The sequence below is a fragment of the Lissotriton vulgaris genome, chromosome 5, assembly GCF_964263255.1.
Source record: "Lissotriton vulgaris chromosome 5, aLisVul1.2, whole genome shotgun sequence".
Classification (NCBI taxonomy): domain Eukaryota; kingdom Metazoa; phylum Chordata; class Amphibia; order Caudata; family Salamandridae; genus Lissotriton; species Lissotriton vulgaris.
In genome coordinates this window covers 616,746,980-616,759,102 of record NC_141693.1, presented here as the reverse complement: position 1 = coordinate 616,759,102, position 12,123 = coordinate 616,746,980, and the positions used below count along the sequence as shown (strand labels likewise).

Genomic DNA, 12,123 nt, shown 5'->3' with positions numbered 1-12,123 from the left:
GCCACCACAGCATCACTCAGCACCACCACAGCATCACTCAGCACCATCACAGCATTACTCAGCACACAACAATATCGCTCAGGGCCACCACAGCATCACTCAGCAACACCACAGCAACACTCACCACCACCACAGCATCACTCAGCACCACCAGAGGATCACTCAGTAACACCACATCATCACTCAGGGCCAAAAATTCAAAAAGATGTTAATATTTCACTTCTGTTCTTGGATTTTCGTCACAATAAAATACACTGAACATAATCTTCACAAAAGTTATTTACAAAAGTTTAAGCTATTGCTATTATAAATTACAATAACTTTTATTTAAGTATTAAGTATTTTAAAAAAATTAAAGCCATTGTTATTTGTATTAGCAATACATGTAAGTCACTTAAATACAACACATATTGCATTACAAATGCTATAGGTGTCACATTTGCGAAAGTTATAACTATTGGCATTGTAAATGACATAGCTATTCATTTCACTATTTTCAAAACCAACACATAAATAAAAAAATTGTCATTTACAATACCAATAGCTCAATCTTTCCTATTGCATTGCAAATGCTTGTTTAGGACTTGTGCCCTGATTATAGTAATGAAAAGGAAAAGCCTGCGACAAGTGCGGTCAAACTTCCTCTCCAGTGCCCGTAATTCCTGTTTAAATGACCCGGTGGTTTGTCACATGGTCAACCTAAAGCTCTAAAAAAGACTGAAATGCGAAAAAAGACTAACAGTGCAATTCAACTCACTGTTAACCTTTTTCTTACCGACTCATTGTGAAACCTTCAATCATAAATAAATTCACTGTTTAACGGCGCAACGTAAGCCCAACAAATAACAAAAAGAAAGGAATAATGAAAAGTGACAAGGTAAAAAACACACAGCGCAACGTGAAGCCCAACAAATGATAAAAAGAAAAAACACTTACCATTTTATGTGTAATCCTAAGAAAATAAAATTGCGGGGGTGGCTTCGGTATTCAGGGAGATGTTCTTGAGCTCACCGAAGCGCCATCACATCAGGGGCATCCAGTGTGTGCAAAGAAAAAGGCCACAAGAAGAAAGACAGCAAAAGTAGAAATATGTGCATAGCGCTGTGCTTAAACAAAGCATGGCCACCAAGGTAATACAAAAGTAATAATGATGAAAATGGCCGTTCATATTAAACATATATGCGTATGGCGACCCGTGCTGTGCAACTAAACTGGAGTTGGTCGGTCCTGCCTGCCATGAAAAGAAAGTGACATCTCAGGAGCGCCAGCCAATAAGGAGTTAGAAAAACAGAGTAATACCGGAGGGATCCCAATCGCAAGCAGCAGGCGGGATTATATTCCGTATACGGATTACTTCAGATCTTGCAGACAGCGCATGCATGCTGCCTAGGCGCGACCTAAAAAGGGAGAGAGTTTGTGAGGTCTCCTGGACTGGAACCCTCTATAAAATATTTTCAAAGCAGCCACTTGGATTCCCCGCTACACTCTAGTTAATCACGGCAAGCTCACTGATGATGGCCCAGGCTCAGAGACGTTTGACTCTTTTCAATTTCAAAAAGGTTTATTATTTATTCAAGAGCGGGACAAAATGTAAGTTTATATCAACATCATCCACTCACGAATCTTGCGTAAATATCAACTAACAAACATATTGCCTTTGGGCCAAAAGGGGTGCAGCACAGACCACAGACTAGCTTGTTGGTGTGAAAAAGGCCGCTTTATTGGAAACAGGTGCACCTTACATCCAAATTCCCTTGGGCTGTGCCGTACAAAACTAAACCTCACTAAATATAGTCAGTCACCGTTACCCACCACACCCTCCCCTAAAAAGGTTCCACCCTGCAACAGTTATAACCCCCAAAACTTACAATTTCCTAACTTCTCTTCACCTATCTATCTACATAAACTTCCTATGCTCATTCCCCTTCCTGCATGCTACCAGAGGGACCTTCCCAAACAATAAAACTGTAACTGTACGCCACTTTACCAACCATTACCCAGGAAAAAACGCCCCCATCGTACTATTATGAGCCACACCAGCACCTGCTACCAGCGACAACCCCAGTACAAAACTACCCCGCGATGCACCTGTTCCCAACGAAAACTGCCGTAAGTAAAGGGGCGAAAAAAACATAAAAACAGCTACCCGAAAAAACCCTCATGGAATCCGCAAAAAAACCCCAGCCACATCTCTTTGGGAGGGAGGGTTAAAAAAGCTCAAGCCCACTAAACCTCCCCACTGGCTATTGTGTCACAAACCACCAAAATGATGGCCCGTGACATAAAATGGCTGGTTATATAATGGCCCAGCCCAAAACTAGCCCAACCCCAGCCCAGAGAGCCCAACATCGCCCAAGGGAGTCCAACCAGCCCACTGAGCCCTGGCTGCCCCCGGCCCAAAACCCCCCAGGCGGGGCAGTCCTCCTGGTGATCCCCCCCCCCCCCCCCCAAAAGCCCTATTGGGCCAAAAGGAGTGCAGCACAGACCACAGACTAGTTTGTTGGTGTGAAATTGGCCGCTTTATTGGAAACAGGTGCACCTTACATCCAAATTCCCTTGGCCTGTGCCGTACAAAACTAAACCTCACTAAATATTGTCAGTCTACTTTACCCCCCACCCCTCCCCTAAAAGGGTACTCCCCTGCAACAGTTATAACCCCCAAAACTTGCAATTTCCTAACTTCTCTTCACCTATCTATCTACATAAACGTACTATGCTCGTTCCCCTTCCTGCATGCTACCAGAGTGACCTTCCCAACCAATAAAACTGTAACTGTACACCGCTGTACCAGCCATTACCCAGGAAAAAACGCCACTCAAAAAAGACAGCTCCCTTGACTTTTTTGACCCCACCAACTAGGGCTCCTGCCGCTTCGGGTACCTGCATACTCCTACCGACCTGTCCAAAGCCTCCTTAAGCTAAACTATGTACAGTTCCATACCATAGCGGGACGGATGAACCCCATCTTCCCGAAAGAAATACATTGCCAGCTCAAGCCCACTAAACCTCCCCACGGCTATCGTGTCACAAATCACCAAAATGGTGGCCTGTGACATAAAATGGCCGTTTATGTAATGGACAATAAAAAGTGTGGACACGCACAGCCTGTTATCATGAAGGGTTGATGCGTTGTTAGTTGTTGCGTGCAGGCAAGGCTTCACTGTCAAAACCAAAGAGTGTTGGAAATATATGCAAAGTGTTGCAACCCCTAGGTAGGGGTTGTCCCCTGGTGCACAGCGTAATGAAACAAAACAATGTTTTAATCAAATGTTATCACCAGATTTCAATTGCAAAGTCTCTTATTCTGGTAAGTTTTTATTCTTGATCACTTGATTTCAATGATCCAATTTTTTCAATGTTAAACATCCTCACAACTTTTGAAGCTTGGATAACTCATGGTTTAAACATGTCCAAAAGAATATGACCATAATCCCAATGCATTTCGGGCATTGATGTTGCCCTTCGTCAGGGGACCAATCTATGGTAAAAAATGAAAATGAAGGGCTCTTAAATAGGGAGAATCTCGAGCTGGCTCCAAAAATCAAATTAGTAATAGTTCATGCAGGTGAAATGAAGCGCACGTGACGTGGCTAGTTAGGAGTGGAGATGAGTATAAACAATCCTGCAACGATTAAAACAGTCGGTTAAAAGAAAACCACGATGTGCAGGTTGTAGTGGTAAGAGCTGGAAATAACGAAAACACATTCTGGTCGTCGATGTGTTGATAGAATTGAATCATCGGCCCATAAAAGAAAAGCATGCCGGTGCAAAACAATATCAGACGAGTGAAGAGGGATGGTCCCGGTGTCTATGGAAAGAGTGAAAAGTTTGGAATCAAGTGTGCAACTAAAGGAACGCGGTGTGTCTGAAGTAAAAACCAAGTTTTCACGTGTCAAAGTGTGAACGGTAACTCGGCGTTCTGTAAGAAAGAATGAATGGAAACCCCGTTAAAAAGATCCACAGACAACACGCTGGACGCGTGAAAGTGGCTGACAGGTCCGCTGGATTGCGGTACTTACAGTTGTGAAGCATACTTCAGGAGAAAAGTTTCTCAATAGTTAGTCCGACCGGCTGGTGGGGAGCTCACGTACGGCGTGCGCTCGAGTTAGCTGGGTGAGGCTAATAGTGAAGAAAGGTAAACATAGAAAAGGGGCTGCTCGGCTGAAGAAGCGCGGGCGCCATCTTAAAAAGGTGAAAGAAATGTGAAAAACGGACTGTTGAGAGCCCGGGTGATGCTCAAAAAGGTAAATAATGCTGTATGAAAATGAGGCTGTCCATGTGGAAGCAATAACCGTCAAGAAATACATATAGAAAAATTAACGAAGACAAATTCATAGAAAGTCTATATGAATCCTGTAAAGCAAAAATTGATACACAGAGTCATATTAAACAGTTACAGATAACATAAAAACTCCATCCTATCATTGAGCCCGTGGGGCTGCATGGTGCGTAGATAGCGAATCCAATAGTTCTCTCTTTGGAGTAGTCTGTTTTAGATGTTAGTGCCCTCAATGGGTTTGATTATTTCTAGTACAAGAAATTTTAATTGAGCTACATTGTGTCTCTTTTCCAAGAAATGAGTGGCAACAGTTGACCTGAGGTTTCCAGTCCTGATATTGCTTTTATGTTCCAATATTCTAATGCGAATCTTTCTTTCTGTGTGTCCCGCGTAGCACAATCCACATGGACACTTCAACATGTAGATAACATTTGAAATGTTACAGGTAGCATTCACTCTTAGTTTGATTTTTGTCCCTTTCATTGGATGGTTGAAAGTGTTGCCTCTGAACACATTGTGGCAATTGCTGCAGTCTTAACATGGTAATAAACCTGTGTACTGACAAGGTGCATTGAGTTCAACGGGTTTAGTTAGTAAGTCTTTACGGTTGCTGCCTCGAGTATATGCGAAAATGGGTTTGCTTTCAAATATTCCCATGAAATCAGCTTCGCTGCTCAGTAAAGACCAATGTTTGAGTATCATATTACGAAACCGATGACTTGAGGTAGAGTATTTGGAAACCACTACTATTCGCTTGTTGGTGTCCTTCTTGACAGTCAGTAGGTCTTGTCTATTCAGTGATTCGCATCTGTTTTTGGCCGATCTCAAGATCTCTTCCGGGTATCCACGACCTTAGAATTTATTAACATTGCATCAATTTGTTGATCACACTGTCCCGGGGACGATACTATGTGTTTGACTCTGAGTAACTGGGAAAAAGGTAAGTTGTTTTTGAGGCCCTTTTGGTGAAAACTATTATAATGCAAGATACTGTTCCGGTCTGTACTTTTTCGAAACAAGGTAGTAGAGAGTTTACCTTCGTTGAATTGAATTTCAACGTCAAGGAAGTGAGTGAGTTTTTTGTTCATTTCCCACGTGAATTGTATACGGACGTCAATCGTATTCAAATGATGTAAAAAGTCGACAAGAGTTTGACCTGTGCCTAACCATAGGATACAGATGTCATCTATGAATCTTAGGAACAGCTTTCCATGTTGTTGCCAAATAAGTTGATTAAGTATGTGTTGCTCTTCGAAGTGTCTCATGAACGAATTTGCGTACGCCGGAGCAGCGCAATTGCCCATGGAAGTGCCACATAATTGCAGGTGCCATTTGTCATTCCACTTAAAATAACTGTGATACAAGGTAAACATAAGTAATTCCATCAAGAAAACTTAAAGGTCTGCATCCATGGTTGAATTAAGTAGAGTTTGTTCGATGGCTTCAATTCCAAGATTGTGGGGAATTGATGTATACAGGGATTTCACGTCCACTGTACATAGCCAGAATTCCTCTAGTTCAGATATTTGAGTCTGTTGGAATTTATACAGGAAATCAGAGGTGTCTCTGATGTAGGATCTGCTGATAGTCACGTGTGGTTGTAAATGTTTGTCTAGGAATTTCCCGACAGGCTCGTGGATGCTGCCCCTAGTTGACACAATTGGTCTGAAGGGAGGTTTTGGGGCGTCTTTATGAATCTTCGGCAGCATGTAAAGGGAAGGTGCTTTGGGATTCTCTTTGATGAGGAACTTCTTGGCTCTCTCATATATGGTGCCGTTGTCTGCTGCTCGATGAACAATGGTAATAAGTATTGATGCGTACTCTTTGGTAGGGTCTCCATCCAGTTCCACATAGGTGTTCATATCTGATACATGTAGGGTGACTTGTTCTTGATAATAAGAGCTGTCCATGATGACAAGGGCGCCGCCCTTGTCAGCATTCTGACACGTGATAGATGGATTGTTAGCCAGTTTTTTCAAGATATTCCGATCCTTCATGGTGAGGTTATGATGTGTGGTGGTAGCTTAAACCCTTAGTATGCAAAAATAACTCTCGCTTTGTTGAGAAATGGTACGCCATTCTCAACAAATGCTCGCTAGACTTGATTCTTCTAATTATAGAGGAGCTATCTAAAGCATTGGAAGAATTAACCACAGAGATAACTACCATTAAGTCTGAGTTAGCCAGCAACACGGAAGCCACTGATTTCATCAAGGTTCTAGAGGACATCAATATCCAACACATGGGTGTTCATGTCTAATACATGTAGGGTGACTTGTTCTTGATAATAAGAGCTGTCCATGATGACAAGAGCGCCGCCCTTGTCAGCATTCTGACACGTGATAGATGGATTGTTAGCAAGTTTTTTCAAGATATTCTGATCCTTCATGGTGAAGTTATGATGTGTGGTGGTAGCTTGAAATGGCAGTGTAGAAATCTCATGTTTGACTTGTTGTTCAAAAGTGTCAATGACTTTGTGGCTGATGGGAGCCATGAAAGTGCTGCGAGGACGTAATCCTAAAAGGATGTCATCATCTGATGTCATTGTTTGAATTATATTTTCAAAATAATGTCTCAATCTGATATTTCTCATTAGTTTGACGAAACTTACTTCCAGTTCCAGAGTGTTGGTCGTGGTGGTGGGTACAAAAGTGTGTCCCTTTTGTAGGGTCCGGACCTCATGTTCCGTTAGTTGATAAGACGAAATATTGATCGCAAGGTTATTGAAATCCATCATTTTCTCCGGTTGCTCTTTTTCTTGACTTCCATTGGAGTTTTTGATGTGTCTGCGGTTTTTGCCCCGCCTGGGTCTGCCTGCTCGCTTTGGCCTTCCTCTTAAAAATGAACCACGACTGTTGATGTTTTTGCTGTTTGTGGGGTTCCGCGTTCCGGTCTCTGTGTGGCCTGTGATCTGGCGTCTCCATCCGAGGATGAGGTATCCGTTTCTGAGTATGGATTGTAGGGGGATGTTGGCGTCGGCGGACATACACTTCTGCCCAAGTGTAGACCTCGCCGAGCTTGTAATCAATCGTATCCCGTTTGAATTTACGTATTTTACGTTCTTGAATTTCTTGAGTATATTTATTGGAACTGGATGGAGACCCTACCAAAGAGTACGCATCAATACTTATTACCATTGTTCATCGAGCAGCAGACAACGGCACCATATATGAGAGAGCCAAGAAGTTCCTCATCAAAGAGAATCCCAAAGCACCTTCCCTTTACATGCTGCCGAAGATTCATAAAGACGCCCCAAAACCTCCCTTCAGACAAATTGTGTCAACTAGGGGCAGCATCCACGAGCCTGTCAGGAAATTCCTAGACAAACATTTACAACCACACGTGACTATCAGCAGATCCTACATCAGAGGCACCTCTGATTTCCTGTATAAACTCCAACAGACTCAAATATCTGAACTACAGGAACTCTGGCTATGTCTCAATCTGATATGTACAGTGGACGTGAAATCCCTGTATACATCCATTCCCCAAAATCTTGGAATTGAAGCCATCGAACAAACTCTACTTAATTCAACCATGGATGCAGACCGTCAAGTTTTCTTGATGGAATTACTCATGTTTACCTTGTATCACAGCTATTTTAAGTGGAATGACAAATGGCACCTGCAATTACGTGGAACTTCCATGGGCAATTGCGCTGCTCCGGGGTACGCGAATTTGTTCATGAGACACTACGAAGAGCAACACATACTTAATCAACTTATTTGGCAACAACATGGAAAGCTGTTCCTAAGATTCATAGATGACATCTTTATCCTATGGTCAGGCACAGGTCAAACTCTTGTCGACTTTTTACATCATTTGAATACGATTGACGACCGTATACAATTCACGTGGGAAGTGAACCAAAAACTCATTCACTTCCTTGACGTTGAGATTCAGTTCAACTAAGGTAAACTCTCTACTACCTTGCTTCGAAAAAGTACAGACCGGAACAGCATCTTGCATTATAATAGTTTTCACCAAAAGGGCCTCAAAAACAACTTACCTTTTTCCCAGTTACTCAGAGTCAAACGCAAAGTATCGTCCCCGGGACAGTGTGATCAACAAATTGATCAATGTTAGCAAGATTCTAAGATTGTGGATACCCGGAAGAGATCTTGAGATCGGCCAAAACCAGATGTGAATCAATGAATAGACAAGGTCTACTGACTGTCAAGAAGAAGGACACCAACAAGCAAATAGTAGTGGTTTTCAAATACTCTACCTCAAGTCATCGGTTTCGTAATATGATACTCAAACATTGGTCTTTACTGAGCAGCGAAGCTGATTTCATGGGAATATTTGAAAGCAAACCCATTTTCGCATATACTCGAGGCAGCAACCTTAAAGACTTACAAACTAAACCAATTGAACTCAATGCACCTTGTCAGTACACAGGTTTATTACCATGTTACAACTGCAGCAATTGCCACAATGTCATCAGAGGCAACACTTTCAACCATCCAATGAAAGGGACAAAAATCAAACTAAGAGTGAATGCTACCTGTATCACTTCAAATGTTATCTACATGTTGAAGTGTCCATGTGGATCGTGCTACGCGGGACACACAGAAAGAAAGATTTGCATTAGAATATTGGAACATAAAAGCAATATCAGGACTGGAAACCTCCGGTCAACTGTTGCCACTCATTTCTTGGAAAAGAGACACAATGTAGCTCAATTAAAATTTCTTGTACTAGAAATAATCAAACCCATTGAGGGCACTAACATCAAAAACAGACTACTCCAAAGAGAGAACTATTGGATTCGCTATCTACGCACCATGCGGCCCCACGGGATCAATGATAGGATGGAGTTTTTATGTTATCTGTAACTGTTTAATATGACTCTGTGTATCAATTTTTGCTTTACAGGATTCATATAGACTTTCTATGAATTTGTTTTTCGTTAATTTTTCTATATGTATTTCTTGATGTTTATTGCTTCCGCATAGACAGCCCCATTTTCATACAGCATTATTTACCTTTTTGAGCATCACCTCGGGCTTTCTTTCACCTTTTCAAGATGGCGCCCGCGCTTCTTCAGCCGAGCAGCCCCTTTTCTATGTTCACCTTTCTTCACTATTAACCTCACCCAGCTAACTCGAGCGCACGCCGTACGTGAGCTCCCCACCAGCTGGTCGGACTAACTATTGAGAAACTTTTCTCCTGAAGTATGCTTCACAACTGTAAGTACCGCAATCCAGCGGACCTGTCAGCCACTTTCACGCGTCCAGCGTGTTGTCTATGGATCTTTTTAACGGGGTTTCCATTCATTCTTTCTTACAAAACGCCGAGTAACCGTTCACACTTTGACACGTGAGAACTTCGTTTTTACTTCAGACACACCGCGTTCCGTTAGTTTCACTCTTTCCATAGACACCGGGACCGTCCCTCTTCACTCGCCTGATATTGTTTTGTACCGGCATGCTTTTCTTTTATGGGCCGATGCTTAAATTCTATCAACACATCGATGGCCAGAATGTGTTTTCGTTATTTCCAGCTCTTACCACTACAACCTGCACATTGTGGTTTTCTTTTAACCGACTGTTTTAATCGTTGCATGATTGTTTATACTCATCTCCACTCCTACCTAGCCACGTCACGTGTGCTTCATTTCACCTGCATGAACTATTACTAATTTGACTTTTGGAGCCAGCTCGAGATTCTCCCTATTTAAGAGCCCTTCATTTTCATTTTTTCCCATAGATTGATCCCCTGACGAAGGGCAACATCAATGCCCGAAATGCATTGGGATTATGGTCATATTCTTTTGGATATGTTTAAACCATGAGTTATCCAAACTTCAAAAGTTGTGAGGATGTTTAACATTGAAAAAATTGGATCATTGAAATCAAGTGATCAAGAATAAAAACTTACCAGAATAAGAGACTTTGCAATTGAAAGCTGGTGATAACATTTGATTAAAACATTGTTTTGTTTCATTACGCTGTGCGCCAGGGGACAACCCCTACCTAGGGGTTGCAATACTTTGCGTTTATGTAATGGCCCAGCCCAAAACTAGCCCAACCCCAGCCCAGAGAGCCCAACATCTCCCAAGGGAGCCCAACCAGCCCACTGAGTCCTAGCTGCCCCTCGGCCTAAAACCCTCCGGGCTGGGCAGGCCTCCCGGTGGTCGACTGCCCCCCAAAGCCCTATTTGTTTCAGAAAAACTGTCAACATTCTATAAGTGCCAATGGGGGGGTATAAAGCAATTTAGGGTATTTTAGTAATAAAGTGAGATTTTTACTATCAATTGATATGAAGATTATTGATCATATACAATGAGACAAATAAAGCACCCCCTGTATTATAAACAATGTAGTCTGTGGTAAGTGAAGTGATACGATTTAAAGTGTTTATGACAAGAAGAAAAACAGAAAAGGGAGAAAAGTAACTGACAAATAGGAGAAGATAGAAAAGCAACATGTCTAGTTAGAAATAGGTTTGTGAGAAGTTTGAGAGGTGTTTCTGCCAGTTCTAGCCGATATCATTAGCTAGTGTCAGGAGTTGATTCGGATGACTCAAGCTGGAGCTGTCTTGCCCTTAGGTGTATTTGATCTAGTTTATGGCGGTTTATTTTTCTGTAGGTGTAGATCAGCTTTATCCGAGGGTTGTTTAGGAGAGGTAGATTTCTTTTTTAGGTCTCGCCTTTTCCATTCCGTGGAGAGAATTCAAGTGCTCAAAATACTCGTCTAACCAAGGGTTTTTTGGTGCGGTTTTCTTCCAGTTCACGTGGCCTCAGGCACGCGCTTTTGGGCCATAAACTTTCACGGCCATCTGTTCCCCAGCTCCAGCACCTCCCCTCTCTCTCCCGGCACACAGCCTTACTTGGATTTCTCCTCCCCCTCCCCAGCCAGCTTCCCCCAGGCCGTGTTCCCTCCCCTGCTACCCCATCCTCACTCATCCCTCGCACCCCCTCCTCGCTCATGAGGGAAATCACATAAAGCTGCTATTATTTGCTGGCCGGCCGTACTTTCAGTTTCCCGGCCGCTCTTGTTATGTTAAGTCACTCACACACGGGGTCACCTTTCAAATTACGTGACTAGCGCGATTTGCACAACCACTCATTGTCTTTATTTCAACAGGTACACCAGAATTAACGACTTCACTTTAGCCCATTCAATGGTGTCATGTTTCTATCTAACCCAATGCGAGTCTTTACTTTATGCCGATATTTGCACCAACTAGGTAGGAGCTTACCAAGGACTCCCTACAGACTTTTTAAACTGTTTACTTATTCTTGTTGCTTTTTTGCAAGCACTCTACAAGAGCATGTGTTCAGGCTGTCTTCTCCCCTTCTGCCATACCTCCCTAATTAATTTTATTATTTGTTTCATGCAAAAGGTTTTCAGTGTTGGTGTCCGTCACCGCTTACAGTTCACCTAATCACCCGTGCCGTGTCGACCCACCACCACCTCCCGCCCATCGCTGGTTGTTGTTATGTGTTTCCTGCTTGTGTTTTCGGTGCGCCCCTTTCACCGTCTGTGCGTCGCTAGAATGTAATTAGCTTTCGGCCCAATCCTTCCCATTGTACTTACTCACTTCAGTACAAGTTGGCCGAATCTTGCGAGTTTACCGACTTCCTCATACATTCCACTATGCAGCATTGTACTTCGACATAATATTCTTACAGATTACACAGAATGCTAAATGGCTCTTTCACAGCATGCTAATGCTTTGTTTTTACATTCATTCTTCAAATAAATAAAATAAATTGTAAGTCTTACAGTTATTACTTCGGTTTCTTTTGCTCTAATTATTATTAAAAAATGGCCAGACACTACAGAGTTATTTTCTAGGAAGTCCTTTTTCTAGCTCTAAGAGATCCCGTAAATGCA

At 42.5% G+C, this 12,123-nt stretch overlaps 1 protein-coding gene across 4 annotated transcripts in view; it reads left to right on the top strand.

The window, feature by feature from the left end:
- ARHGEF10L (Rho guanine nucleotide exchange factor 10 like) overlaps positions 1 to 12,123 on the top strand; it is a 763,679-nt gene that overhangs the window by 198,282 nt on the left and 553,274 nt on the right. The gene's annotated exons all lie outside the window — the stretch shown is intronic.